The sequence below is a fragment of the Ornithorhynchus anatinus genome, chromosome 1 (assembly GCF_004115215.2).
Source record: "Ornithorhynchus anatinus isolate Pmale09 chromosome 1, mOrnAna1.pri.v4, whole genome shotgun sequence".
Classification (NCBI taxonomy): Eukaryota; Metazoa; Chordata; class Mammalia; order Monotremata; family Ornithorhynchidae; genus Ornithorhynchus; species Ornithorhynchus anatinus.
The window spans coordinates 121,677,963-121,687,871 of NC_041728.1; the positions used below are offsets into that span (position 1 = coordinate 121,677,963).

At 42.5% G+C, this 9,909-nt stretch overlaps 1 non-coding gene across 1 annotated transcript; it reads right to left on the minus strand.

The window, feature by feature from the left end:
* Window positions 1-6,211: 6,211 nt before the first annotated feature.
* LOC114816233 lies at window positions 6,212-6,349 on the minus strand. Its single transcript, XR_003763999.1, has one exon. It is a non-coding gene; the product is annotated as a small nucleolar RNA SNORA7 (small nucleolar RNA).
* Window positions 6,350-9,909: the final 3,560 nt, after the last annotated feature.

The window sequence follows — 9,909 nt, forward strand, 5'->3', positions numbered from 1 at the left end:
CTGTGTGACCTTGGGCAAGTCAATTCACTTCTCTGGGCCTCAGTTACCTAATCTGTGAAATGGGGATTGAGACTGTGAGCCCCACATGGGACAGGGACTGTGTCCAGTCTGATTTGCTCATATTCACCTCAGGGCTTAGTACAGTACCTGGCACATAGTAAACACTCCACAGATACTATCAACAAGTGCTTAGTTCAGTGCTCTGCACACAGTAAGTGCTAGATAAGTACCATTGATTGATTAATCAAGATGTTAAATCTTGACTTTGAAGAAGCAAAAATTAACATATACAAATTTCAAGATGCAGTGAAGCCCAGTCTTACACAAAGTGATAAAGTGGTGGACTGCCTGTAGGCATCAATCAGAAGATGGGTTGCTCTCCTTTATGTTTCTTTGAGGATGAAACTGGTGCAAGTTAGAGTTCTTTCCCTTCTGAACAATGGGACAGAGGTCCAAACAATAATCCATGAAATTGCTAAAGGGAAGTTCTCACTGATTTCATTGTGGAGGCGAGGAAATGGGTGGAAGGCAGTGGTGAAAAGATTGGTGGTTTAACAGTTCATAAACATGAGGGCTACAGTATTTGATCCTAAAATACTCAACTTCAATCAGTGACAATTTACTGTACTAATGACTTGGGAAAGTATGATAATAATAATGATGATAATGGTATTTGTTAAGCGCTTACTATGTGCCAGGCACTTTACTAAGCGCTGGAGTGGATACAAGTAAATTGGGTTGGACACAGTCCCTGTCTCACATAGGGCTCACAATCTCAATCCCCATTATCCAGATGAGGTAGCTGAGGCACAGAGAAGTGAAGTGACTTGCCCAAAGTCACACAGCCGACAAGTGGCCAAGCTGAGATTAGAACCCATAACCATATGTAAACACTGTTCTCAAGGAGTTTACATTCTAGACTGGGATACAGACATTAAAGTGAATTGCTGGTAGGGAAAGCAATTCAATATAAAATATGTACATAAATTATGTGGGAGTAAGGAGTGGATTGAGTAGTAAGTGCTTAGAAGGTACAGACTCAAGTATGTGGGTGACAAAGGAGGGAGGGAAATAGGATGGGTATATAACAGATTAATGACGGAAGGCTGAGATGCGGCATTGCCTAGTGGTAAGAGCACAGGCTTGGAGTCAAAGAACGTGGGTTCTAATCCTGGGCTCTGCTATTTGTCTGCTGTATGACCTTGGGCAAGTCACTTCACTTCTCTGTGCTTCAGTTACCTCAACTGTAAAATGGAGATTAAGACTGTGAGCCCCACGTGGGACAACTTGATTACCATGTATCTACCCCAGTGCTTGGAACATAATAAGCACTTAACAAATACCATTATTATTATTAGTCAGGGAGGAGATGCAATTTTACTCAGTCTTTTCAAATTGGAAGAGTAGAGTTCCAACAATGTGAAGAGGAAGGAGGAGGGAGGGCATCAGCAAGAAAGATCAGATCAAGACTCAGTGAGTTAGTTGGCTTTAGATAGGCACAGTCTGTGAACTGGGGTGTAGTGAGAGATGAGCCAGGATAAGTAGTAGGGAGAAAGTTGATTGAGTGATTTAAAGCCAGTGGTCAGGACATTCTGCTTGATGCACAGCTGGATGGACAATTATTGCAGGTTTTTGAGGAGTGGAGAGATGTGCACAAGCAAATGTTTAAGAAAAATGATCCAGCAGCAGATGAATCATGGCCCAGAGGGGTGAGAAACTGAGGCAGAAAGGCCAGCGAGGAGGTTGATGCAGTAGTCATGATGGGTGTATATCAAGTCCTATGAGGTATGTTGAGTTCTTGGAGTACAGAATGTGTCAAGTCTTTGGACTACTTTGGTAGCAATTTGGATGATGAGGGATGGATGGATGCCGGAGACATTGTGAAGAGAGAACTGATAGGATTTGGCAACTGACTCGAATATGGGTGTTGAACAAGAGAGAGGAGTCAAGGTCATGTTAAGGTTGCAATCTTGAGAGACAGAAAGGTTGGTGATGGTGTCAGCAGTGATGGGAAAGTTCAGAGGAGTGGAGGAACTGAGTCTTGAAGGACAACCGCAGTGAAACAGCAAGGCCTGGTAGAAAGAGTACGACCTTGGGAGTCAGAGGACTTGGGTTCTAATCCCAGCTCTGTCACTTGACTGCTGTGTGATCTAGGGCAAGTCATTTAATTTCTCTGTGCCTCAGGTGCCTCATATGTAAAATAGAGATTAATACTTTGAACCCTAGGTAGAACAGGGATTGTATCCAACCTGATTATCTTGTATCTACCCTACTGCTTAGTACAGTGCCCAGTAAATGGGGATCAAATACCTGCTCTTTCTCTCTCTTTCATTCTTAAATTTATGAACCTCAGGTGAGAGGGATTTTGACAATATGATAATCTACCTGCTACTTCAGCACTTAGCTTATAATAAATGCTTAGTAAATGTCATAATTGTTGCCCAGATGAATTGTCCCCTTCATGATCAGATATTTAATTTTCTGGGTTTTTTTCCAGAAGTACCTATCCCCACTCCACCAACATCCTACTGGAAGTCTAAAACTAGCCCATTTCTCCAGAAGATCACTGAAGCCAGAAAAGTTTCTGAGCCAGAATGATCAAAAGATATTTGTAAATAAGAAACAGCATGCCCAGTGGCTTCTTTTCCATTACCTTCAAACATGCCCATGTCTCCCCCATCCTAAAAAAACCCTCCATTGTCCCTCACAGCCCCCACCAATTTTCACCCTAACTCCCCCCATCCCTCCTTTCTAAATTCCTTGAACGAGTCGTCTACACTCACTGCCTCAAATTCCTCTCCTTCCACTCTCTCTTGGAGCCCTCTCCAATCTGGCTTCCACCACTTTCACGCCCCTGAAACCTCCCTTTCAAAGGTCGCCAGTGACCTCCTTCTTGCCAAATCCAATGGCTCCTACTCCTTCCTAATCCTCCTCGACCTCTCAACTGCCTTTGACACTGGCAACCATCCCCTTCTCAATATGTTGTCCAGCCTTTGCTTCATTGACTCCATCCTCTTCTGCTTCTCCTCTTATCTCTCTGGCAGCTCATTCTCAGTCTCCTTCATGGTCTCCTCCTCCCCCTCCCATCCCATATCTGTAGGGGTCCCTCAAGGTTAAGTCCTTGGTCTCCTTCTATTCTCTATCTACACCCACTCCCTTGGAAGATTCATTCACTCCCATGACTTCAACTATCAGCTCTGTGTGGATGACACCCAAATCTATATCTCTTCCTCTGTTCTCTCTCCCTCCCTCCAGACTTGCATTTCCTCCTGTCTTCAGGACAACTCTACTTGGTTGTTCTCCAGCCACCTCAAACTCAAAATGTTCAAAACAGAACTCCATATATTCCCTTCTAAACCTTGTCCTCTACCGAACTTTCCCATCACTGTTGACAGCACAACCATCCTTCCTGTTTGACAAGCCCATAACCTCGGTGTCATCCTTGACTCCGCTCTCTAATTCAACCCACATATCCCATCTGTCACCAAATCCTGTTGGTATTACCTTCACAATATCTCCAAGATATGCCCTTTCCTCTCCATCCAAACAGTACAATCACTCATCCTATCCTGACTGGATTACTGCATCAGACTCCTTTTTGACTTCCCAACCTCCTGCCTCTCCCCACTTCAGTCCATACTTCACTCCCCTGCCCGGATTACCTTTCTACAGGAACATTCAGGGCATATCAGCCCCCTCCTCAAGAATCTCCAGTGGTTGCCTGTCAACCTCCTTATCAAACAAAAACTCCTCATTATTGGCTTCAAAGCTCTCAACCACCTTGCCCCTTCTTTCCCTACCTCCCTTCTCTCCTTTCTACATCCCAGCCCATACACTCTGCTCCTCTGCTGCTAACCTTCTCATTGTGTCTCCATCTCACCTGTCTCACCACCGACCCCTGGCCCATGTCCTCCCTCTGTCCTGGAACGCTTCCCTTCCTTCAATCCACCAATCACTCTTCCCCCCTTCAATGTCTTACTGAAGGTGCACCTCTTCAAAGAGGACTTCCCAGACTAAGCCCCTTTTTCCTCACCTGCCCCTCCCTTCTGTGTCACCTCCACTTATTCTTTTTCTCTTCCCCGCCTCTCCCCGCCCCTCAGCACTTATGTATATATGTCTATATCTATAATTCTATTTATATTGATGCCTGTTTAATTGTTTTGATGTCTGTCTCCCCCATCAAACCCAAGACTGTGAGCCCGTTGTGAGCAGAGATCATCTCTCTTTGTTGCTGCATTGTACTTTCCAAGAACTTAGTACAGTGCTCTGCACACAAGTGCTCAATAATATGAATGAATGAATGAGTTAATGAATGAGCACAAATCTGAGAGTCAGGAGACCAAGGTTCAAATTCCACCTCCACTATTTGCTGGCAGGGTGGCCATGGCCAAGTCATTGCATTGTACTCTCCAAGGGCTTAGAACAGTGCTCTGCACAGATTGAACACTCAATCAATACCACTGATCAATTGGTTGAGTGATTAAACTTCACTGTGCCTCATTTTCCTCATCTCTAAAATGGGAATTAAATGCCTGTTCTCTGTCTTCCTTGGATTGTGATCCCCATGTGGGACAGGGACTGTGTCTGATGTAATTGCAATGTATCTACCCCAGCGCTTAGCATGCTGCTTGGCATATAGTGAGTGCTTAATCAATACCATGATGATGATTTTCTATTTGAGACCTTGGGTGCCCTGGAAAAAGCACTGAAGAGTATGTAAGATTTTATATTAAACCTTGGAGTGCCTATGGCAGCCCATTACTGTTAGATTTTCAAGTTTTATGTCTGCCAAATTTTGCTAATCCCTTACACATACAAATGTTAAACTCTGTTCAAAGTGTGCTTGGGGACATCAGAGAAGTAATAGATTTTTTCTGGAATTCTCATGGGGAAAAAAAAATAGAGTGTTAGAACAAGTAAAATTCTCTGGCCTAGAGATAAAACATTGTAGCTGAATGGAATTCCTTCCCACCAGGTGCAAGATGTTTTCTGTCAGAACGTGAAAAGGTTTCACCAAGCTTAATGTACCCAGCTCAGGGTGCCCGGAGCCATGAGAAGCAGGATCCAGTGGGTGTGAGGACCATAAGGAAGGCTGATGACTCACTCTGAGGTGACAGCCAGCAGCGAACCTGCTTAGGAGCTGAGGAGCAGCATGGCTTAGTGTATACAGCCCAGTCCTGGGAGTCAGAAGGACCTGGGTTCTAATCCCAGCTCTGGAACATATAATCATAATAATTATGGTATTTGTTAAGCGCTTACTATGTGCCAGGCACTGTACTAAGTGCTGGGATGGATACAAGCAAATCGGCTTGGACACAGTCCCTGCCTGAGATGGTGTTCACAGTCTCAATTCCCATTTTACAGATGAGGGAACTATGGCAGAGAGAAGTCAAGTGACTTGCCCAAGATCACCCAGCATACAAGTGGCAGAGCTGAGATTAGAACCCATGACGTTCTGACTCCCAGCCCATGCTCTATCTTTTACGCCATGCCATCTGCTCTCTGACCTCAGGCAAGTCAATTCACTTCTATGGGCCTCAGTTACCTCATCTGTAAAATGGGCATTGAGTGTGATTCCCATGTGAGTTCCGCCCCCCCACCCCCACCCTCTGCTCTTTCCCCTTCCCCTCCCGTCAGCTCTGTGCTCATTTGAATATTTTATTTATTACCATATTTATTTTGTTAACGAGGCATATATCTCCTTGATTCTATTTATCTTGATGATGTTGTTTTTGTTTTGTTCTCTTTTGCGTTGCTGTCTCCCCCATTTAGACTGGGAGCCCATCATTGGGTAGGGATTGTCTCTCTCTGTTCCCAAATTCTACATTCCAAGTGCTTAGTACAGTGCTCTGCACATAGTAAGTGCTCAATAAATACTATTGAATGAATGAATGAATGTGGGACTGGGACTGTGCCCAACCCGATTAACTAGTACCTCCCCCAGCGCTTAGAACAGTGCTTAACACACAGTAAGTACTTAACAAGTCTTGTCTTTTGTTGTCGAGTCATTTCCAACCCATAGCGATACCAAGGACACATCTCTCCCAGAACACCCTGCTCTCCATCTGCAATCATTCTGGTAGTGGATCCATATAGTATTATTGGTAAAAATTTGGAAGTAGTTTACCATTGCCACCTTCCATGCAGTAAACTCGAGTGTCTACCCTCGACTCGGTCCCATGCCACTGCTGCCCAGCACAGGTGAGTTTTGACTTGTAGCAGATTGTCTTCCACTCGCTAGCCACTGCCCAAACTGGGAATGGAATGGGTATGCCTCTGCTTAATTCTCCCTCCCTTAGTTGATACTGGTTGAGGACTGGAACCTCTCCAGGTGCTACAATGAGAGGGAGTTTAACAAGTAATCACTGTTATTATTATTAGGATGCTGAGTGCAGTCAAGGGCAGATTGGGAATAAGGTTCTGGCATGTGTATGTTTGAGGCCCACTAGATTGTAAAATCCTCAAGGGCAGGATTATGCCTACCAACTCTATTGTACTCTCAAATTCTTGGTCCAGTGAGCTGTACACAATAAGCACTCACTAAATATATTTTCATTACCCTATTTATTTTGTTAATGAAATGTACATCGCCTTAATTCTATTTATTTGCTATTGTTTTAATGAGATGTTCATCCCCTAGATTCTATTTATTGCTATTGTTCTTGTCTGTCCGTCTCCCTTGATTAGACTGTAAGCCCATCAAAGGGCAGGGACTGTCTCTATCTGTTACTGATTTGTACATTCCAAGTGCTTAGTACAGTGCTCTGCACATAGTAAGCGCTCAATAAATACTATTGAGTGAATAAATACCACTAATTAATAGATTGAGAGGGAGCTGGGATTACAGTGTGGGAAAACACACCACCCCAGCCCCTCAGCCCCTTAGTTTCATTTTATCCCTTTACCTTCCTGCCAGTCTCTATCAAGGTGATTTGAGCTGAGATTTGAGATTTGTGCCTCATCTCCTCTGCTCAGTCTCTATTTAGGAAGGGGTAAAAAGGATACTGGAAATGCAGGTACTCTGTGCAGACAATGGTATTTATTGAGAGCTTACTATTTATTGAGCCTATTACTGAGTGTGGAGAACACACACTTGGGAGAGTACAACACAACCGAGTTGGTAGACATGTTCCCTGCCCACAGAGAGTTTACAATCTCATGGTCATGGGTTCGAATCCTGCCTCTGCCACTTGTCACCTGTGTGACTTTGAGCAAGTCACTGAACTTCTCTGGGCCTCAGTTACCTCATCTGTAAAATGGGGATGAAGACTGTGAACCCCATGAGGGACAACCTGATCACCTTGTATCCCCCCAGCATTTAGAGCAGTGCTTTGCACATAGCAAGCGCTTAACAAATACCAACATTATTATTATTACAATCTATGCAGGGGAGAAAGACACCCTGGAACAATCAGAGGAGAGAATGGGAAGGCAAGTTGAAAAGTAATGGTTTGTTTTGGAGGAATACCAATAATAAAACTGACTAGAAACTACCTATTTTGAGGTGGGTCCCAATTTCTCAAGGTAGTAAGGTGTTGTGTACCCTCTTCTTTTCTGAGGTCCTCCTTTCATTATGGCAGTCAAGTTCAAATATTCTGAAAGCACAACCAATTTCTACATGAATTTATATTACCATCCATATGCACCAGATAATTCCTTCCCACAGCATTCATTAGGTGTTCTGTAGACATAGACTAATTGTTTCAACTTATTCCTCTCAAAATTTGTGTCTTGCCTGCATAAACAAGATTGCTACTTCACAATCGTTAGTTTGTTAGATAAGTTTCTAATGCTGCAGCTGGTTTTCCATGAGAGCACAAGTTGCTTTCCTATCTCCCTCCTCCTTCCCCAAGATGCTAGTCTCACTCCTTTATTTTGCTTCATTTTTCTAAACTCTAGAGTAACTCACACCAAGCATGCTAATGATTTTCTGGCTAGTTTTTGAAGCCCTTAGAAGTGCTCAGGTTAAAGGATATGTGTGAAATAAGAATTGTTTTGACGCTATACAGAAATAAATACCAAATTCAAAGCAATTTAGCCTGTGACAGTGGCTCATCTGATTTTTAGTTAAAGGAATGTAAAAACTCTTGAAAAAATGTGTGCTTCTCTATAACCCCTCTTTTAAAAGTAGCTCAACCCATTTAGAACAAGTTTGGTTAAAAAAAAAAAAAAGTGTAATTTGGCCTGTATGTCAGCATTTTTGCCTGAGGCCAATTTTTACAACCAGGTAATAAATGATCAAATTTGGGTTCAGAATAGAAACATGACTATGCCCTTAAGGAGAGCAGCACTTGCAGTGTCATTTGGCTTGTCAGTTTTGAAAAACAAAACAAAAACTAAACTCAAGTATGAAATAGCTAGTGTCAATGACTTGGAATCCTTTTCTCTGATAAACTGGTTAAACCATTTCAATTCTCCACATTCCCTCACAGAGAAAAGGTACTTAATTTACATTTTCTTTACAGACTAAGCATAGAGAAGATGAGACAGGCTAATGATTTCATGCATCTTAAGCCTTCTCTACTAGAAACCACCTAATTAAATCCCTGACATCATCAGTTTTGTTGGTAAATAGTAACCATGGAAGTAGCAACTTTTTGCATCTCATTAACATGACTTCAAGGGGTTTCTCTGCAAGCAACATTAGCCCTGGTGTGGGAAGGATAAAATGAAAGGGAAGGTGGGGAGGCAGATTTTCCTCATAGAGACAGCACAGTTCTCTAGAACTATCTGTCATTAATTAGCAGGATAGAATTGTAAGGCAGAATGCCAAATGCTTTTTCCTGGTCTCGGTAACTATCCATGTGGTCTGGACACTGGAGAAATGTAAGCAAAAGCTTATAAAAAGGAGTGTTGGCCCGAAGTAGAGCAGGATAAAGACAACTTAATATGGTACCCCAAACCACTTGTACATTGCAGAGGCAGAAGTACTCCAGTGAAACCAAGTTTATAAAATAATCCTAAAAATGACATAATCCAACTCGGAAAAATCATCCTTCTTAATCTGCTAAAAGCCTTTAAGGAATTCTTCATGTATCCAGATGGGTATCAACAGATGTAAACTTTTTCAGGAAAAGAGGGATTAATAGGTAGACACGACAAGAGCATGCTAGTTTGATCACATGATCGCTAATTTTAATTGAGAAAAATCTTGGTGGACCGTTTATCTAAACGTCTCCAGTCTGAGGGAAATAACATAGGCATAAGACAGAGAAGGAAACAATAACAATGCTTTATTCCATTATGTGTAGCGCTCGGTAAGAGGCATAATATAATCCTTAATGAGTAATGACATTGCACAGCCTGCTCAGAAATCCCAGTGAATTTTAGACAGAGCCAGTAAAGATACCATAATCCTTCCTTGAGGGGTGAAGCTAAGACAAAGTCTAAGAATGAGCAGCCACCTCAAAATGCTAGATTGGCTTTAGATCATTACTGTACGTTCAGTACCATGGTTCAGAAGAAGTTTCCAGACAAACATTCTAATTAGATCTTTCCCTCATTATTTAGGGAGGACACACCTTACCTTTAAAAAGAAGGGGAAGGCAATTTATCCTCAACTCAAGTATAGAGGAAACAAAGGAACCCCTTAATATTTGGATAGTGAAACACATCAGGGAATAAAGTGGGCTGGATTGGAGCCTGCTATCAATCAGAGAGTACTGTGTAGCAGCTAATATCTCTCCAGAGACCTGTTAAATGTACGGCCCTGATGGGCAGTAAATCCATTCTAAAAACATGCTCGTTCCTTTGTTGCACATATGGTGAAAGAGAGATTCCACATCCCAGCCTATTGATATACAATGGTGCTTAAAAATCAAACAGTTAGCATATTTAATAATCATATTAAGACACATGCCGAGCAGGTTTACTCATTGTTTGAAATGGGTTTATTGTTTATTAGCTATT